Below are 21,084 nucleotides of genomic sequence, written 5' to 3' on the forward strand. Positions count from 1 at the left end.
TCCCAACAAGTTATGAATTTTCCTCAAGGTATTTTATGTTTTCAGTTTCCATTTATGGTCTGAATGACAGGACTATAAAGGCATAACTCCCCAGCAGTAAAAGATCAGCAGAGCATTTTGTGATCTCGGAGAAGGGGAAAAAGCAGAGAAAGAAAAGTTTGGGGTTAGCCTGGTTTCTGAAGTGGTGAAGATCTGATATATGCACATTTCAGCACCCGAGCAAGACAATGGCACCTCAGTTTGAGCCAGTGGTGACAACCGTCCTGCTTCAAACTAGACCCAATTGAACCACCTCCTCCACTGTGGAGACTTTCTATAGCTCATTTGAGTATTCTTGTTCTGCCTACCCCAGTGATAATTAGTGTCAGCTGTGGTGGCGAGTTGGCAGATGTGGACATATATCCATGGGGATTTGAACAGAGACCACCAACTCAATCCCCAAATATATTTTTATAATGCTACCTTTGCTCTACCATATACCTCAACTTGTTTAGCTAAACCAATCCTCCTAGGAGATGTGGGAGAACGTACACATACCTATCCCTATCCCAACACCTACACATTATACACACAGGGCATATATCACATGCTAATGAGAATTTTACTGCTGATGTCCATCAAAAGAGCTTACTACAGCTAAAGGGTGACAGAGGGAAGGGGGGCAGCTTCTGTGTTTTTGCAAGGTTGATGGATAAGACACATCCTTTTATTAACTCTAATTATAGAGATCCCCACAAATTGATGTTAAACATTTTCAGGCTATTTTTCTGTGATGGAAAGGGGAAGAACTCCACCTTAGCAGGTCAGGGGTTTTTTTTTCTCTCCTGTCCTTGTTTGTTTTACTATTTCCACTGTTTTCTTAATCTTCAAGAGATCAAGGAGGAGGAGGAACTGAAGTGGGGGGAAATAAGGAGGACAGGGGGATTGCCTGCAAAAGTTACATGCCCTCTAACCTCTGGCTGAAAGCAAATATTTGACACTGTTGGGGGGGAGGGGGAGTCAGAAACAACTATTGTGAATGAGTTAACCTGAAACATGGAAGGTAAGAGGAAGTTTCTTACAGTCTTACTAGATGCTACAACTACTTTCAGTCCCACTGCTATAAATAAGATTGGACTATCCAGCAGGTAATGCTATATTTGTTTAACATGACAATAGGTGCGTGTATATACATGTGTGTGTGTGTGTATCTGTTTACTTGCCATAAGTCTTTTTTATTTTGTTGCAGTTCAGTTAAGTAGGTCTTGGAAGAAACCTATAGGTCCATCTTGAAAGTATTTGTTACCTACCATGCAAAGTCCCCAAACAAATAGCAAAAAATGCTAACAATAATGCCAAATCATGGGGAGCTTAAGCTGAGTTGATGTGGTTGCCATGAGCATGTCCCAAAATTGAGTTAGATCACCACAAGACTTATGCACTTCAGCAGTTTGCACTCCAATTGGCATTGGTTCTTCAGGGTGTAACACTCACCGTGTAGGGAGGCAGATCTGTGACTTACAAGTCAGCTACAACATTATCTGTAAGGATGTCATGTAGAACATGGAGCAAACTTTATTTCTACCATCATATCATTGTAAAAAAACAACAGAACTCACAAATGGACCCCGAAGCCCAGGGCTATGAGAGTGGCCAGAAACAGAGTCTGCAATAACCTTTCCCACAGTTTCAGGTGACTTTGCAATGAATACGCCAAAGTTTGCACAAGCACCACATACCCTCTCCCAGTCAATATCCCACCATTTACTCTAAGAAAAAAACATAATCCTTTCACAATATCCTAATGATCACATAATGGGCTTAAGATGAGCCATAGGGTTTTTCCAAGATTTTATCTAGCCCATCCCTGAAAACATTTCCTGATTCCAGTTGCTAGATCAGACCCTGTTCCCTGGGGTCTCCACTGAAGTGCTGCCAGTGTCCCTGGCACACATAGTGTAAGCAGCCAAAGCCCATTATTCTGTTCCGGACAGACAAGAACAGAGCCATCAGTCCAATTAACATTAACCTAGCCCAAATTCCTTTCTTTCTACACCCCTTTCATGGCTTGACCAAGAAACAGCCACCAGACTTCAAATCAAGCAATGACAGTTTATTATATTTTCTGCCACACCTGCAAGGCAATCAACAGTGATGATGAACAGTGCTCCTGCAGGAATCAATGAATGGATCCTAGCTTACATCAGTTTGGACCAATCAGTGGCCAGAGAGGTAAAACCCTTTATTTCACATAGCTGTCAAAGCGCTATAAATAAATCTGTATGTTCACAATTGAGCTTACATCAGTTTTTGGAGCTCAGACTCTGGTGAGATCCACTTTGGACAAGGTGAACAAGCATCTTTGTTCTTTGCCTTCAACCCATCTGTGTCTTATTCAGTCTTTTGGAGCTTGACACACTGGGACTCTGAACCCATGATTCTTGCAGACCTGAAATCGCATCACAAAATGGAGCAGAAATTTACCTAAATATAAGAAAGAATTTATTTGGTATTAGAGCTGTTCAACTATGTAATGAAATATCCCAACAGATGGTGGACTTTCTTTTCTTGGAAATCTTTAAACAGAGATTGGATGGCATTCTATCTGGAGTCCTTTAATAATGTACGTATTTCTGCATAGCATGTCCTCATCCAATGCTAAGATTCTATGATTTTCTGATTCTATCATAAGAGGTAAAGGTAAAGGTTTCCCCTGATGTTAAGTCTAGTCATGTCTGACTCTGGGGGTTGGTGCTCATCCCCATTTCTAAGCCGAAGAGCCGGTGTTGTCCATAGATACCTCCAAGGTCATGTGGCTGGCATGATTACATGGAGCGCATGGATTTGATCATATATCATATATAATTCAGGAGGGGAAAATCTAGTTTTAAAATGAAAGGAGCTCTGCAAGATTAGAAATAAATTTGGCCGAGTAGAAAATATGACAGGAGGGGCTGCAGAAAGGTACCATAGCATTACCTGTTACATCCCCTTTGCTCTTAAAAACCTATGTAGTACTCTGAATGGAAAAGACTTGGGAATGTTGCCTGCTGCTATCCCACCAACTTTTACATTCCATCCAGGTTCGTGATTTGCATCAATTCACATGCAACATTTGAATATTCTACGTTTCTTGATGCTTGCTGTCACTTCCCAAACTGCTCTCTTAACTTTGAAAATACAAACTCTTCATTAGAAAGCTAGCACATTTTGGTCAATTTGTGAGCATCTTCCTCATGATGTGTGTCCAATCTGTTCAAATCCCTGAAGTGTTTTTCCATGTTCAGTTTGGAGAAGAGAATAATGAGAAAATTTAGAAAGGGGCAATTTCAATTTTCAGCCAGAGAACTCTTTAGGCCTCACTAAACTACAAAATATAGAATTCCATAGAATTGAATGGGATGGCAGTTAACATGGAATGTATGCTATAATAGTGTAGTGTGATATAAATATGAGACTGAAAACAGAGAGAGTTTTCCCAGTAAAACTTGGTTTAACAAACTAAACTATTTTCCCAGCACTGCAAGATGGGAAAGTTGATCGGTTAATTCTGAATACAATTGTAAGATCGCTTCTCGGCCTTTTGGCTAAGATCAAGTGTAGTACAATTGTAAGATCATTTTGAAATTTGTCGTGGGTCTGATGAAATCCTGCATTGTCTAATTCTGGTATCTGCCAAATTGTGTTCCTAAAATGATGAACTTTGCAAGATTACTGCAAGACATAATATATGTGATAATACTGAGAAAATACATGCAGAATGAACACTTTAAACATTCTGTCAAATACTATTGTCATCCCTGTCAAATACTATTGAACAATGCAATACACAGAATAATTTCAGTGTTGGTATTAAATAATATAATAACTGACTGTGTCCATTGATGATGGTTATTTATTACTATTAATATAGTACCAACTGTACTCAGAGCTGGAGTAAAAAGTGGGCCCTATATACTGTCTAACTTTTATTACCAATGGGCATTGGCTAATACTTTGTGTATTTTGGTTTTCCTGACTCTTTTCTTTTTCCATCATTCACATATGTTTTTTGGAACACTGACTGTATCCCAGATCCACATTTTAAGGAACCTTTAGCATCACACATTTAAACCTTATTACTCTTGGCTAGGTAATAAATGATATTTTATTCACTCATAAACAATGACACTTGGGAATTATTCTACATTTAGAAAGCATTATGGTTCAAATTATGGAGTTTAGTGGTATGGAAGATTCAATATATAATACACAGCCCAACAAGAAGTATTATTGGTCTTTTGGATTTTAGGCCTGTTCTTGGGGTTATTTATAGAGGTGTGCAATATGGTGTAAATCCTGTGCCATTTCTGGTGTCCAATTGTTGGGTGCTCCCATTCTTTTTTGGGCGGGGGGGACTGCCCAAATTCGAGAGGGAGGCGGTGAAATACCATTTATTGATCTGTCAGCCAGAAGTTCTGTTTTTACTCCAGGAAGACCTGGCCCATTGGCAGCAATGGGGGAACTTCCTAGGCTCCGCGTTCTGTCATTTTTAGGGCTCTTGGGATGAAAATTGCCACACTTGGAGGACACATTTACTACTGCAAGCCCATAAAGTTTCAGAACATTTGAGCCATCCATTGATTTTTAAGAAAATCTTAAACTTTCTAGAATAAAATCCTCTTTACAAAACCCCCCAAAAGGTATCCCTTGGGATTTTTCTAGAGTGACAATATAGGAGGAGCAGCAAGGTATCATTCTTATCAACTTTCATAAAGATCTGCATAAAGATTTTATTTAATGAATCTCAGTGGAACTAAAGGAAATGTCAATAACATTCATCACCCTTGATCTCTGATTAAAAGCTGTCAAATGAGTTTATGATTGGCTACATTTGTGTTTGTATGTCTTTAGGCACATGTGCTTTAGCGCATATGTATATGACATGGAGCAATCCTGTATTTGCCATTTCTAACCCCCTTAGACTGATAATAGTTTCAGAAACAGTTTCCTAGTACCAGGCACAAGGAGGGGGCTTAGTAATGCAACTCATGCTGTGTTTTATGTTTTCCAAAGGCCAACCACTACTGGAAACAGGGTGCTGGTCAAGAGAGAACACAGAACTAGCAAGACTTTTCTTCTGTTCTTAATTTATTAAAAACCAGCTGTGGTTTTTATTCTTAATCTTATACACTGACTGTGTTTCTTTGTATTTCAGTGTCTTGAGTTTTATAAGAGCTCCCTTAAAGCTTTAAAACAGAGATGGGTCAAGGCTCAACATGATGTTCGCTGGGTATTATTCACCATAGAGACTATTCAGGTCAGAAAATTTCATAGCACATTAGGAAAACTGTAATGTTTAATGAAGAAGAAAAGCCATTGACTTTCACAGAGGCGTTGATTCACGGAAAAGCCATATGACTTGACAGACTGCGAAAGCTGAAGTGTGTGGGGAGGGGAGGGGAAAATGTGCTTTTCCTGCATGCTTGCCAACATTTAGTATTTCCAAACCTTGGCTTCACAACTCTATATAGGCCCTGGGTGGTTTTGTTCTTTCAGCAAATCTGGTACAGTGGCCTATCAAAACAGAGCTGAGGCTGTTGCACAAGATGGGAGGGATTTGAATATGTTATAAACGTTTCCAGGGAGTGGTTGTCTATAGGCCACAATGTGATTCCTCACCACAGGAGGCATTGTTGTGGTTAACCTTCCGATCAATTTGCATCATATCAGCGGGAAAAAGCTGGATTAATGTTACATTATCACATAGCGCTGCGGGAATTCTGGCTTGCATTTCAGTGGTCAGCAAAGTGAGGCAAGCCATATTCTTCCTAAAAGGAGAGCAGAAGAGAACATCATGTAGTCCTAGTAACAACATGACACTGAAATATAGTGTTCAAGTTTCTACTTCCAAAAACTAGTCACATAAATAAAATAAAATAAAATAAACTTAGTTTTAATTACTATTTTCCAATAGGAAAATAACTACTTTCATTTACCTATAACAATAGTTCTTGGAATTATAACTAATCACTTTTTAAAGTTTCCAAAATTTGGTCTTTTAAACACTGAACAAAATTATAATACTCAAAGAATTTGCCTTAATTATTTTACACCTTCCTTCAGATGCCCTACCAACTTCTAAGTACTTAAGCATCATTCCCAAGACCTCCTACTGTCAGTATCGTACAGGGATTAAATTGGGAGAATTGCTATACTGCTTCTTTCCAAACTGGTGGAGTAGAGTCGAGACCATCCAGTGGGGCCAAAACCATTTTGGCTCCACTGAACTGTCACTTTAACTTAGCAGTCCTCTGCCACTACTGGTGGTCCTCCACAAAGCAATGGTGGCTTCTTGGCCATTGCTGGGTGCCTTTACTAACATCAGCAAAGGTTCTTGCATTTTTTAGGAAGAAGGAGAGGCAACGACCAGATGCTCTTTACGGAGGTATGTCATGGTGATGGGAGGGTGACTTGGTCACAGAATGCAGGAAAAAGAGGATGGGTATGCCTTGCCAAAACAGTGGATCAGTTAGAATTAGATTAATCTTGTTCTTTACTCATTTCCATAAATTGATAACTGATAAATATATTTATTTATATTTAAATATAACAGCAAAGAATGGAGCAACAAATGGCATTTTCCCCAAATCAGAATGAATCACATGAGACATGAGGCAGACCCCCCCAGCACCTTTCTTCATCCTTGATAGCAAAACACATAATAATAACAAAGTAAATAGCTCACATTTTACCACATTTTTGACCCCACATATCAGTTACCTAATGGTAGAGCTGGCACCATTTCTATGAATGAAGCTTGGATCTGCACCACATGGTTTAATTTATGACTCATGCTAACAAAGGCTGTTTCCCTTTCCTACCCTGCTTGATTATGTGTAACCAAGCAATGGAAAAACCCGAGGCCATATGGGAACAGCACAGGCTCAGAAGCAGATTGAGACTGACAGTGGAGCAAGTGAGTGACAGCCAAATCTGATGCTGTTCAGCAATTGAAAAGGCTGACGTTTAAATTGCAGGCAGCCCATGGTCTCATTCCAGGAGCTGCTTGCTGTTGTACAATGTTTTGATCATCTAAAGGGACTGGAGGTAAGAGAGAAATCAAATTGTTCTCGGAAATCACATTTAATGTAGAAATCTGGTTAATATTAAATTGTAATCTGCAGTTTTCAAGTGAACTACTCCTCAAGGAAAAGGTTTCCTGCTTTGAGACTGCTAGAATTAACGGTTCCCTACATAACATCACTTCCTAAGTCAGGCCCAGCTAGCCTTCAGACTATATTAGTGCATTGATAATGTTAATTTCTAACTCATTTTGTGCTGGTTTTTTTTCTTTTTTAAAAAAATTTGGGAAATATTTCAATCATCTGCATCAGTTTAGCATTCTGATGTAGAAGTCAAGATGGAGCACTGACCAAGGAAATGTTAGTTGCATTTGCACACACACACTTTTCAATGGGCTTCACTGAATGCAAGTCCATGCTAAATTCTAGTTTCTACAACATATCTAATAAAATTTAACATTTGAATGGGGGTTACAAGGAAGACAGAGGGATACAACATGGGAACATTGCTCATAGAAAGGAAAAATACAAATAACAAAGTTAATCATTGGCTTAGAGATTTACATGGCATTAAATTTGGGGGCAGAGAAATTACTACCATAAATATAATGTGTACATCTACAGCAATGAATATTGCAAATATTATAATTCTGTCCAAAAGACCACCGATTCCAAGAAGGGAAGGCTTGGTAGCCTTCTATCACTTCAACCAAAGTAGGGTTGAAGTGATGACCTTCAGACAGAATTTTCCCTGAAGAACAATATATTTTTGAGCGGTACCTCTATTATAATCAAAAGTATTTTGTGGTAGGCTTGATCACAAATGGACAATTTAGTTGGACAAAAAATTAACTATGTATGAAGATGAAAAATGGTTGAACTACTTTGTTAAAACGGTTCAACATAGCTGTGCCTTCACTTTGGGGTCTCTTTGAAGATGTGGCTATTGGGAGTCTTATAATGAGTGCCTGTGCTTTAGAGCTGAGTCTTAGATCATTTGGAAGGACTCAATACATTACAGGAGCAGCAAGAGCTCTAGTAAATTAATATCTACTAATTTATTAGTGGTAGCAGTAGTTTTTGTAATTTATATCACATTCATCTTATGGGTTTACCATAAATTATTGTTTACATTAGATAAATCATAACAATTTGTTATTAGTTGTTATGTTCTTAGATAGTTTATGTTATCTAGTTTATGTTAGATAGTTTCTCCTTATAAAATCATAAATCAGGGTGCTTCTACTGATCTAAAATACAATTTGGTGTTTCATGAACAATTTCCTCTTCTTACATATCTCCAGCTGCATATAGAGATTCTGTCTGAGGCCAATTCTACACAGACACTATAATGCAGTTGGAAGCCAGCTCAAGAGCAGGGTGTCCACAAAATGCACACCCCAATGTGTGCTGCAGTGTACATGAAGCCAAAAATAGCACATCAAAAACTCACTGGAAAATCCAGAATAAGCCAGATAATGTGTTGCAGCCAAGCAGAGTATATCCCATGCTCAAAACCAAGATCAGAAAATGCAGACCACTTGTCAGGACACCCCTAATGCTGAAGCACTTTTAAAATATTGAAACTCAGCTGGCTGGGAAATAATAATTACACCCCCCCCCCCCCCGGGAGAGGAAAGTACATTATTCCCATGGGAATTCTTGTTTTCTGCCCCTTTGTTCTCCTTTCCTGTGCCCTGTCACATTCCGGACATGCACATCAGATCAGATGCAATCAAGACATATGTCATCATAGCCAAATCTGACATTTTAAGGGATTGGTGCAGCTGGCACCAAGTTGTTCTCAGAAGCCCGGAGGGGGGGAGCATGTGGTGGCTCTCACCTCTCCAAGGTTCCTGTGGATATCCTTAAGCTGCAGAAATGGAAACATATCCAATAGTAAAGGCACCAAGATGAAACCTACAGGACTTGTCTCAATTATAGTATTCAAGTCAGAGCGGATCTCAGGGGTGCTGTAGACAGTTTCATTTAAGAAAAGGTGTCCACGGTCGTCTTTAACAGAGATTCTCTCTCCTCTTCCTGGTTTGCTTTTTGCATGTTCAGAAAATACTATTCGGAGGAAAATGTAAAAAGATAGGTGAAATAAAAGGGGCTACCCATCTTTTAGTCAGAATCTCCCCTGATCAAAGTCCCCTCCCTGACCTGGCAGGCATTTCTGATCTAATATTTTGCATGGAAATAGCTATACATTTAATACGATGTACTCCTTGCAGTGATTGTAATTAGTGTGGCACAAGACCATTCAAATTGCAGGCAGGCTATGTATACTCTCATTACAGAGAACACCTTTTTATCAACATAGGATGCTTGTGCATGTTCAGATATTCAACACAGTTGCTGCCATGTGTTAAATATTATCACATGGGACAATATTCATATTGTTTAAATTATGTGGTGTTACTCCCTACATTTTAGCATATAATGTCACATAATATACATTAAAATACCATGAAAATTATCTGCTTTTAGTCATTCTAGAGTTTCATGCATGTATTTTCTGTCACTTTCCCTCTATTTATATTTTGTCATTTTTGACAACCATTATAAGTATATTTTGTTAACAAAGTGAGGACATATTACCTCATGAATTGTTTCTCTATTAAAATTGATTCTTTCGGAGCCCCATTGAACTGAATGGGAAATCTATTGCAGGTGTATAAACTGGAGTTTCCATAATCATAACTAGTCACTGGCCTGAAGCATTATGTATGTTCTATAGAAATGTATGCAGGAGATTTTTGCTTGTGTAGTAGTATAAATAATATTAGTAGTAAAAAATACATCATCCCCTTTTCATCCCAGTTGAGAACTCAAGGAAGATTCCAAAGTTTAAAACAGATAAAGTTTTAAAATTCCAATCATGGAAACATTTGAACATATATGCCAACTAACAATAGAATTAAAAGCAGTTAAACACAATGCCAGTTCGAACAAAACAACAAAGGGTCAATCTGGCATATTTTTGCTCTTGAACATTCAGCTCTCAAGCCCTGCTGAAATAAAAACATATTCACTTGCCTATGAAAGGACAGTAAGGAAGGTGGCTATCTAACTTCTATAGGAAGAATTTTCCATAAAAGCTAAAGAAGCAATTTTTCAGTAGCTTTCCAAATTCATTTTAGTATAAATACATAGTGCAGAACAGGTGTGTGAGAGATAATAGTGCTAATCCAAAAACAAGAAATCAAAGAAGAAAGAATGATGTTACGATAACTGTTTTTAAAGAACTGTCAAAAAGAAGATGGAGCAAGTTTGTTTTTTGCTGCTTGGAGGAGAAGATCTGGATTCAATAAAAAAGAAAGGAAATTCTGACTAAACACTAGGAAGAACCTTCCGATTGTTATTGCTGGGTGAACAGGCTACTTTGAAAGGCTCTCTTAGTTGTAGAGGGGGGGAAAAACACTTCAGTGTGGAAAGAAGGCAAGCTGGTAGCATGGACCTGTTTAAGTGGAGAACCATGCTTCATGAGTTTTTTTGGGAGTGATATCCCCCTTTTAAAGAAGATATGTGCAAAATGTACACACTTGTTTACTAGTGGGAGCTCTTATAGGTTGCAAAAATGATAATGTGGGAGCCGAGATTCCAAAAGATCAAAAACATGTGTTAAATCTGAAAGGTGTCTTTGGCTGCCTTCAATAGCCCTGTCACCAAGCTGAGCAAGGACACTGTATTTATTCATTTTGTTACACATTGCAATATCTTCAGAAAGCTATTTTGATGAGCATAGCAGTGCCTTGAGTTCACTAGGACAAAGTAATTCTTTCAACATACATTTTCCGCACTTGTGATTATACTGTTTGAAGTGACCTTAAGATTCAAATATAACACTTTTTTTTTACCTTTAGTGATGGAGGCAACATTTTATATGATTATACTGTCTGCAAGATTTGGGAGCCCTGTCTGTTTAACCATCCTTCATAAATTCTGAAGGAAAATGAAATAAATATGAAATCAATTGGCAAAATTACAGCATAATAACCTATGTCCTGCTTTGTTCTGACCTCATTTTTTTCTCCTCCACCTTTAAGTCCAAGATAAATGATAGATAATGACTCACTCATCTCAATCTACCACACTAAGCCTAACAATCAAACCTTATTGTAAAGGCATTTGAGGTATGTAATTTTAAAAGGGGGAGTTGTCAGGAGTGATACAGAACAAAGCAGACCTAAAGTTTAGTCAAACTGCAATCTTATTGGACTTATTTGGAGTAGACATGCATAGGGATGCTCTCTCAATAATTCCACTTTGTTACAAACTGGTGATTTCCCTGATTCGTAGTGTTACATTGCTTCAGCTTTTAACTTCTTCTTCTTCTTCTTCTTCTTCTTTTTTTTGGTCAAATGCTCTTTTGAAAAAGGGAGTGATCGGTTAGCTGTGTTCCCTTGTTGAGGGCTATTGTTGTAGGTATGGTTTCAATATACCCACAGTACTTGGCATTGAGGGCCATTTTCTGTGTCCAGGAAATCTTGAATTGTTTATTGACTCAAGGCAAGGAATAGAACATTGAGATGGAGCTAATTGGCAGGAGACATAGTACATAAGTCAGCTAAATATGTATTCCCATTAATTGAGACCCTGCCTTGCAGTTAAAAAGCTGCCTGTTCTAATATCAGTAACGTCTTGAAGGTTCTCTCTTTTTAAAAAATTAGTCAGACTTTCCATGTGGCAGACAGAGCAGCTATGCCAACTGAAATATTGTTGCCATATCACAAATTCTACAAAAGCACCACAGGAATGGCCAAAGAAAACATCCTAGGGTGTTTACTGGCTATCCCCATCATCAGCATAAGTAAATTAATTTCAGATTTACTACAGAGCAAGGATCAGAAGGAGATAAACATGTTAGACTGGCTTGATGGCTGTGCAATGCAGACACATGTAAATGTCCAAAGTGAGGGAAATGCCTGTATACTTTGTTGCTCCATGGTGATCATTTTTGAAATGTTTTCCTAACGATCTCCTCTTCCCCATGAAGGTGTTGTCAACTTGACTTTTCCAATATAATCAATATCTAGTATCATATTTGGCTGTAATTTCTTTCCATTTTCCTCTTTTAGAACCAAAAGCAAAGAATAACTATTGCTTAGAAGTGCATGTTATATATCAGGGGTTCTCAAACTGTATTGGCTATTACCCGTCACTGGCTATTATTTCTGCAAAGCATTGAACTCTTTTTTTTTCCAGGCACAGAAATTGTTATTAGAACTGAAAAGTGGTTTTTCAGGCATGAAAGTTCCTATATGGAATTGAACTGGCTTTGCAGACATAAAAACTATTCTTCTGTGGCTTACTCCAGAGTAGTTAATATCCACATACTGAACTGTGCTGTTTTTGAAAGGTTCTGATTGATTTCTTTAAAAATCTCAAATTTTTGAGTCAGCCTCAGTTACAATCAGCTCCCCATAGTCATATTCTGTGAATTTGATTATTCAAGAGTCTGTAACTGCTACTTAACTAGCTCAGCTTCCTTACCCGACTTCTTCTGCTGCTCTTCTGCTTGTCCTTCAATATCTTCCCAGAACTATCAGCCTCTCATTCCGTTTATCACCCTTCCCAGCACATTCACCCTGATTTCAAACACCTCTTCCATCAAGCACCTTCTTGCCTCTCTCCTGATGCCAGATTTTAAATTTCGTATCCACTGAAGAGGGATCTAAAATCTGGCAGGAGGAATGAGATTGGTGGGAAAGGGTTTAAAACTCTACTTGGGAATAATGGGTTGGGTCTGTTGGTGGCAAAGGAGTCTGTAGTAGGCATGGGAGCAAGGGTTTTTGATATTTGAGAGTTTTTTTATTAAAAAATGTGAGTTCATGAGCCCCTACACCAACAAAAGGGTTCTGTGTGCTTTTAGAATGCAACCCTTCCAAAATTGAAATTTAGCTCTTGAGCCAAAAAACATTTTTTTTTCTCCTGATGTACAGAATAGAGTTTGCTTGCATTTATGATTGGATCAACCAACTGCTTTGCTGAGAAAACTGAAATATATGCATATCTCTTTTTAAAAAAATAGTTTTTATTAATTTTGACAAAACAAAACACATTGGGGATGGGGGAAGGGAGAAACAAAAGGAAAGGAGGGGGGAAGGGGAGGTGGAAAGTGAGGGAAGGAAAGAGAAGGTTTTGACTTTGATAAGGGAAGGGTATGTAGATAGGGCTAATGGGGAGGGAGGAAGGGGAAGGGAGAAGGGAGTTTGGGTGAATCTAAGGTATGATAGGTACGGGTCAGTTAGGGGGGGGAATAGGGGGGAGTGTGGCGACTTCCTGTCTTAATGCTTCTGTCTTCTTACTCTTCTGTCGTTTTTGCCTTCACTTGTTTACAGTCTCTTTATTTCTTTAAATAATCCTCCAAACAGGACCAGTCCGTCTCTTTTGTTTTTCTGCCATCCTTCTTCTTTAATAAGAAGGTTAATTTGTCCATATCTTTTATATCAGTCACTTTGTCAACCCACCCGTCTTTCATCAATGGTTTCTCGGATTTCCAGTACTTGGCGATTACCATTCTTGCTGCCGTGATGAAAAAGGTGAAAAGTTTATCTGTATTAGAATCCACATTATCCTGATGGTCATATAGCCCTAGTAGGAGAAGCTCGGGTTTAAGTTCGAATTGTGTTCCTAAAATTTTATTGCATTCCTCTAATATCATTTCCCAATACTTTTTTACTTTCTTGCAACTCCACCACATATGTATGTATGAACCTATTTGTTCTCTACACCTCCAGCAGCTTCCATTAACATTTTTATACATTTGTCCTAATTTTTTTGGTGTGAGATACCACCTATGTATGGTTTTCAACCAATTTTCCTTCAGATCTGTGGAATAGGTGTATTTCATTTTAACTCGCCAAATTGATTCCCATTCCTGTATTAAAATAGATCTTCCTATGTTTCTAGCCCACTGGACCATAGAATTGGTAATTATCTCTGATTCTGTCATCCAGCTCAATAGTTTGTTATATAATATGGAAATATTTTTTTTTCCTATTTGAAGGAGTTTTTCCCAAAACCTTGCTCCATATCGAATCCTATAATTAGATCTTTTTTGTAGGCTTCTTTTAGTTGGATATAGTGATACCATGTTATATTCTTATTTATCCTTTGGATTTCCTCCAACTCTTTTAGTTTCGGTGCTCCCACCTTCCCTGTTTCAACCAACAAAATTTCTTTGTATGTGGGCCATTTTAACCAGCCCAGTAGCCTTCTGTGGTTGGCTTCTAATGGTGACAACCAAATCGGAGTTCTGGAGTGAAAGTATTTTTTATATTTTTCCCAAGTTCTGAACAGGGCTGACCTAATGTAGTGATTTCCAAATTGTTTTTCAATTTTTGACTTTTCGTACCAGAGGTACCCATGCCACCCTCTCCTTAGGTCATGACCTTCCAAAATTAATAATTTTTTTTCTCCAATTTAATCCAGTCTTTAATCCAATACAAAGCACTACCTTTGTGGTATAATCTCAAGTCAGGGACACCAAATCCTCCTGTATTTTTTGTGGATATCATTGTGGTATACTTTATTCTGGGTCTTTTATTTTTCCATATAAATTTCATTATTTCTTTCTGCCAATCTTTGAATAGTTTGGGTTTCCTAATAATCGGGATATTTTGGTACATTAATCTGGGAAGAATATTCATTTTGATTGCTGCTATTCTTCCCATTAATGAGAGATTCAAGCTAGTCCATTTCTTTAAGTCTTGCTGGATTTCAGACCATTTAAGTGTATAGTTTAGGTCTAATAGTTGATTATTTTTGGCTGAGATCCAAATACCCAAATATTTGATTTTAGATGGAGTTTCTAGTCCTGAAGTGTCTTTCAATTCCTTTTGTTTTTCCTTGGACATATTTTTAGTGAGAATCATCGTTTTCTTTTTGTTAATCTTAAATCCTGCTACCCTCCCAAATTCCCCAATTTTATCGAACCAATTATGTATATTCTGTTTTGGATATTCAATAATACCTATAACATCGTCGGCAAAAGCCCTGTATTTATAATTTTGTTTATCAGTTCTTATCCCTTGTAACTTCTCATCCCTATTGATCGCTTTAAGGAGTAATTCTAGCGCAAAAATAAATATTAAAGGGGATAGCGGGCATCCCTGTCTCGTACCTTTTTCAATTCTGAATTTCTCTGTTACATCCCCATTTATTATGATCCTAGCCCATTGGTCACTGTAAATTCCCGTTCTGGAATTGCAGGCCCATATCTAATTCCTGAAACATTAATTTGAAAAACTGCCAATTTAAGTTATCAAAAGCCTTTTCGGCATTTAATGCTAAAAATCCTACTTCTTTTTGAATGTTTTGGTCATAGTATTCAATTGCATCAATTATTGTGCGTACGTTATCTTTAATATTTCTTGATGGCAAAAACCCTGTTTGTTCTTCACTTATCCAGTCCGATAAAAATTCATTTAATCTGTTTGCTAAAATTTTGGTAAAGATTTTATAGTCCGAATTTAATAGCGATATGGGTTTGAAGTTCCTAACATCCGTTAAATCTGATCCCTCTTTCGGGATCATTGTAAACCTTGCTTCTTTCCATGAATCCGGGACAACTCCTTCTTGTAAGGCTATATTCATTAATTTTCGTAAATATCTAATTACTTCACTATGTTCCAATTTATAAAATCCTCCTGTAAAGCCATCAGGCCCTGGAGCTTTGTTGCTTTCTAATTTTCTAATTACTTTAAGGATTTCTTCTTCTGAAATTTCTTTATTAAGTTTTAATCTTTGTTCCTCTGATATCTTTTCTAGTCTCTGTTTACCTAGATACTCCATCACTCTTTCGGGGTTAATACCTTCATCCTTATACAAATTTTCATAGAAAAATTTGAATGCTTCCTTTATCTCATACATTTTGGAAAAAATATTGTGTTTTTAAAATCCACACGTAGGGCATTTGAGCAGAGTATTTATGAATTTATTTCTTGAGGTCATACCTGTAATGGCTATAATAGTATATATATGAAAATCAATGGCAAAATCTTCTTTCTAGTCTCCAGTTGAGGAAGCCCATGAACCCAATAATACAATAATAGTCTGCGTTGTTTTATCAAGTTTCTATTGATTCATTGGGTCTACTTTAGAGGGGACTAACAACTAAATTTTAGCCAGACCATCAGAACAAGTAATATCCATATATTTCTCAGGACTAATCTTGTGAGCAGGATCAATTCAAAGAGCTATTGTCTGAAAAACAACAATAGCATCATATAACATCCTTCTACAGGAACATAGGCATAAAACCGACCTTTCAAAATACACAAGAGGAATTGTAGATGTGTTTCTTTTTATTTCCGCCCTGTTTAGATGATTCCAGAGAAATCTGCTTCCTCTGATTACCTTCTCTCAAATGTTAATTTACTAGTCAGGATGGAAAATGCTATGGGTTTAAGAGGGCAATAAAAAGACCTCTTTGACTGATGCAGTTACTGGGAAGTTAGTGAACTTTTTTTCTCCATAAGTAGGCCATGAATCATTTCCTTAATTGTGGGTGTTATATCATAACAAAAACTTCAGATAAAGGTCAAGCGCAAGGCAGGTAAAATGAAATCCCACAAGGTACACAGAGTTATCTATATTATGAAGAATAATCATGCTGGTGGAATATAATGGCCTTACAAATCTTGTTTGGTTCCCAAGAACGGAAGTATCCCATTATGTGCCATTTAATATTTGATAGCCTTGGAGGATTATTTGCCAGTCAGAAAGGGAAAAGAGTTAATGGACTGTGACAAGACTGGGTGTTGCCTTTGTAATCTCCCTGCTTTTCTTCTAGCATTAGAGAGGCAAACAGAAAACCACAATGCTGTTCAGCAAAGCATGTAGAATAGCAGCATTGTGGCATAACGCTAGAGGTAACTGTTGATGAATGGCCTGACATATAAGCAATATCATTGCATAATTTGATCCAAATAAACAATATGTGTTGATCAGTTACATAACAAAGGAAAGAGGTGTTTAGTGCAGGGGTGGAGAAAAGTGTGGCCACATGTAATTGGGCTGGAACTCCTATCATCCAACACCATTGACTGTGCTGGATGATGGAATCTGTAGGCACCTTGCCCATTGCTGGGTACATAGATAATATATCTGAGATGAGGGCAGGCATAGTGAAGCAACGGCTGCTGATGTCACCGAGATATAGATGGCATCCTAAAGCAGGACTCGTCAACCTGTGGCCCTCCAGATGTTTTGGATATCAACTCTCAGAATTCCTGACCATTGAACAAGCTGGCTAGAGCTTCTGGGAGTTGGAGGCCCAAACACCTGGAGGGCTGCAGGTTGAAAAGGTTTGCCCTAAGGGAATGAAATTTTACTTTGCCAGAAATAGTTGGTGGATTCCGTGACAGTGGATGACGGATCTGTTCTGGATTTTGAACTCTGAATGGGCTTGCATCAGATCTCCTGGTCCTTCTCCTGTTTACTTTATATGTTCTGGGCTATCAGTGGGAATGATTCCACTCCCATGCCAGCTGCCAGACTCACCCTAGCTGTACTCACTGAGATGTTCATCACTCTAAAGCAGCCATAGTTTATCTTGAACTAATGTCAGTGTCCACCAGAGCCAATACATTGAGCTCATTATTGCTAGCAAAACTGCATTCCTTTCCGATTGTGCCCCTCTTGCGGGTTGATCAATAAATGCACAGAATCGTCAACATAATACAATTGCAGTTTATTTGAATTTCCCACTACAATGGGGACCAACAAGTGATGACATTTGAGGGATTTTCAAACCAATTATGAAGCAGACCCTAGCTGGACAGTTTCTGAGCTAATCAGGAGCTTGCATGTGTATCTTGAATAGCTGTTAAATGTAATAAATATGCTCTGTATTCAAAATTGTGGCATGTCAGTTCTTTGGAGTGCTTTCTTCACTGACATCCTCTCTGACCATAAGATTTTTTCCTTCAACTTGTCTGTGTTTCATTCAATCTTTTGGAAACCAGGAACTCTGGGCCTTGAACCAACAATTTAGTGGAGCTGAAATCACACAACATTTTTTACACACAATTCAGTTCAATATATAGTTCCTTTATTTCATTTGATTCAATAGGACTTAATCCCAAGCAAGCGTGTCTTGGATTGTTGCCTAAACCAAGGGTTGTAGTGGGTATCTAAATATGTGCATAAAGTTGCAGTGGAAAGATCTTGGAGTCCTTGTGGACAACAAGTTAAACATGAGCCAGCAATGTGATGCGGCTGCTAAGAAAGCCAATGGGATTCTGGCCTGCATAAATAGGGGTATAGCATCTAGATCCAGGGAAGTCATGCTCCCCCTCTATTCTGCCTTGGTCAGACCACACCTGGAATACTGCGTCCAGTTCTGGGCACTGCAGTTGAAGGGAGATGTTGACAAGCTGGAAAGTGTCCAGAGGAGGGCAACTAAAATGATCAAGGGTCTGGAGAACAAGCCCTATGAGGAGCGGCTTAAAGAACTAGGCATGTTTAGCCTGCAAAAGAGAAGGCTGAGAGGAGACATGATAGCCATGTACAAATATGTGAGGGGAAGTCATAGGGAGGAGGGAGCAAGCTTGTTTTCTGCTGCCCTGGAGACTAGGACGAGGAACAATGGCTTCAAACTACAGGAAAGGAGATTCCACCTGAACATCAGGAAGAACTTCCTCACTGTGAGAGCTGTTCGACAGTGGAACTCTCTCCCCCGGACTGTGGTGGAGGCTCCTTCTTTGGAGGCTTTTAAACAGAGGCTGGATGGCTATCTGTCGGGGGTGCTCTGAATGTGATTTCCTGCTTCTTGGCAGGGGGTTGGACTGGATGGCCCATGAGGTCTCTTCCAACTCTACAATTTTATGATTCTATGGAAAGAATGGCAGTACATAAGCTCTGTTATCTTTGTGTCAAATTGGGTGGTGGTGGTGGTGATGATGATAATGATGATCATGACTCCTCTATTTAAGACCCAATTTTCTCTCAAGACTTGGATTCAGTGTGGCTAAATTGGGATTTAAGATAGTATACTGGAAATGCTTAATATGTTTTAAAAAGAGGTCTTCCCTGAAGTAGTTTTTAAAGTGTTTTGTCACAGAATGTGATTGATCTTAGCTATGTATTCTACATTGAGTGTACTTTGTTTTGTGGTTGCTGTTTGGAAGGTAAATATGGTCTTAATTTACAAGTTTGATTGCAAAATTGCACTTTCCAAATTGTAGATTCTTGATTGCTGACGCTTGTTTCTCAGAGGAAAACCTGTTGTGAGACAGAAAATACGTTTATTGCAGGAAATATGCATGCCCCTTGATATCTAATTTTACCTTTGTCAGTCTTAATTTCTTCTTAACTCAGAACTTCAATGAAGCTTAAGTTGTTTCTGTCATTTTGCTGCTTGGCACACAAATATTTTTGAGGTGTCAAGTTTACTGAAGTTGCAAAAGTACCATTGGATTCCTAAAACAGTGAAGTCTCCTGTACTTTCAATATTCCCAAATGAAAGTTTCCTAATGCTATTCTGGCAAAAAGCATGATCTATGCATTCCATCATTTCCCTCTTATTTTTTCCCAGCAAGAAAGCAACAGGAAAGAGAATTGGATAAACACAGATGAGTTGCACTGAAAAGACAATGCCATCTGCAGTGTTTTTAACATTTTGTGAATGAAACAGGGTGATTATACAATAAAAACTTCAGCTGGAAACATTCAGTCCCAGGTGAAACTTACAGGTGCCAGAAAATCCATGTGATGGGGAGTGTAGGACTGAACCATCTCACTCTGCTTACACAGCTGTGCCCCATACTGTTTCTCCTCTAAATATATTGGAAAATCTCTTCAGTGAGGGAATTCCTCCAAATGTGCATTGGACTCTCCCCATGATTAAGAACAAGTTACTATAGTTTCTGCACTTGGTAGGCTTCCTCATTGTATATGTCATTTTTCAATATGTTAGCCTTATGTAAATATTCACTGTGTCACTGCAGGGCTAAAGTAGGGACATAAAGATTGCAATTCCATTACATTTTAAGTATGTTCATTCAAATGTACATAAAAACCTCTTTTCGGATTTTGTACCAAGCTATCGTATAACCAGAGTATTGACCTTCTTGGGACTAGGGCATATATAATCATGCAGTCTTGGTTACATAAAAGTCTTTGTGATGCCTTCAGATGTGCAGTGACAATATATACTTCCCCTTTCTCATGTGGTCGCTACTCATGGGAAGGGAAATACCCAATGTCCACAAAGACTAATGTCCTTATCACATCGGCTGCTGGAACCACCATGGATTGTGGTGAATCCGGTGGTGCCTGGCAGGGGGCAGGAAGAACCCATCGCTCCATGCCTCGTATTGCCTGACTTAACCTCATCCCAAAGGGGGAAGCATCTGCAACCCAGCTTCCCCCCCATTGTTGCTAATGCAACATAGGAAGTTTCCTGTCTTGCTGTGGCAGTGGCATATGCCAGTTCTGGTTTAGTTTAGCCATGGAGCCCCACAGGAAATATCTGTATGTTGTGGTATGGGAGCCAGTGGGCTCTGTGGCTAAACTGGAGAAGAACTGGCATATGCTACTGAATTCAGCCCCATCTTATGAGGTCGTAAGAGAGCAGACAGGTTCTAGAAAATTCTTTGCTCTCTACATAAACACATATTGGTTGTGAATAATTATGAAATTCTATAAGGTATCCTTCTCATGGTTAGCCTGTTGCGTAAGGGCAGTTTGCACCCTAGAGGCTAATCTGCATTGACCATGTAGGCCAATTCGCAGAAACTGGTTTTGCAGGGTGGATTATTAGATTGCCATTTCTGAAACAGAAGGTAGCTTCAAACCAGTTCCAAATTCTGCAATACCCATAACTTGACTGCCATAATTTTTCTTTCTCAGTTTCCTGGCAGGATGTGCATGTATGCTTCAGAAACACTCAAGGTGGACCGAAAAGAAGAAGAAAATGACAATTAGTAGTGGAAGTATTCCCAGGAAGTCAATTGGTCACCTGCTACCCAGCCATGTCCTTGGACATTTTTTGTTAGCCCCCGCATTCCAAAGGTTACAACTTGTATCAGCA

General features: G+C 38.5%; 1 long non-coding RNA gene and 1 pseudogene across 4 annotated transcripts in view; one reads left to right on the top strand and one right to left on the bottom strand.

Annotated features, from left to right (window-relative positions):
• Window positions 1-2,071: 2,071 nt before the first annotated feature.
• LOC107983234 (uncharacterized) overlaps window positions 2,072-21,084 on the bottom strand; it is an 87,606-nt gene continuing 68,593 nt past the window's right edge. The window contains exons 4-5 of one of the 4 annotated variants that reach the window (XR_010002993.1): window positions 5,641-5,789; window positions 2,072-2,463 (exon numbers count right to left, since the gene is read on the bottom strand). This is a non-coding gene — a long non-coding RNA (uncharacterized LOC107983234). Of the gene's footprint in view, window positions 5,790-8,723; window positions 13,572-17,727; window positions 18,051-21,084 lie in introns of those variants that run through there. The other 3 variants (XR_010002992.1, XR_001730670.2, XR_010002994.1) reach the window with 3 other exon arrangements.
• Window positions 3,547-3,707, top strand: LOC134297223 (U2 spliceosomal RNA; annotated as a pseudogene).

The sequence above is a fragment of the Anolis carolinensis genome, chromosome 2 (genome assembly GCF_035594765.1).
Source record: "Anolis carolinensis isolate JA03-04 chromosome 2, rAnoCar3.1.pri, whole genome shotgun sequence".
NCBI lineage: Eukaryota > Metazoa > Chordata > Lepidosauria > Squamata > Dactyloidae > Anolis > Anolis carolinensis.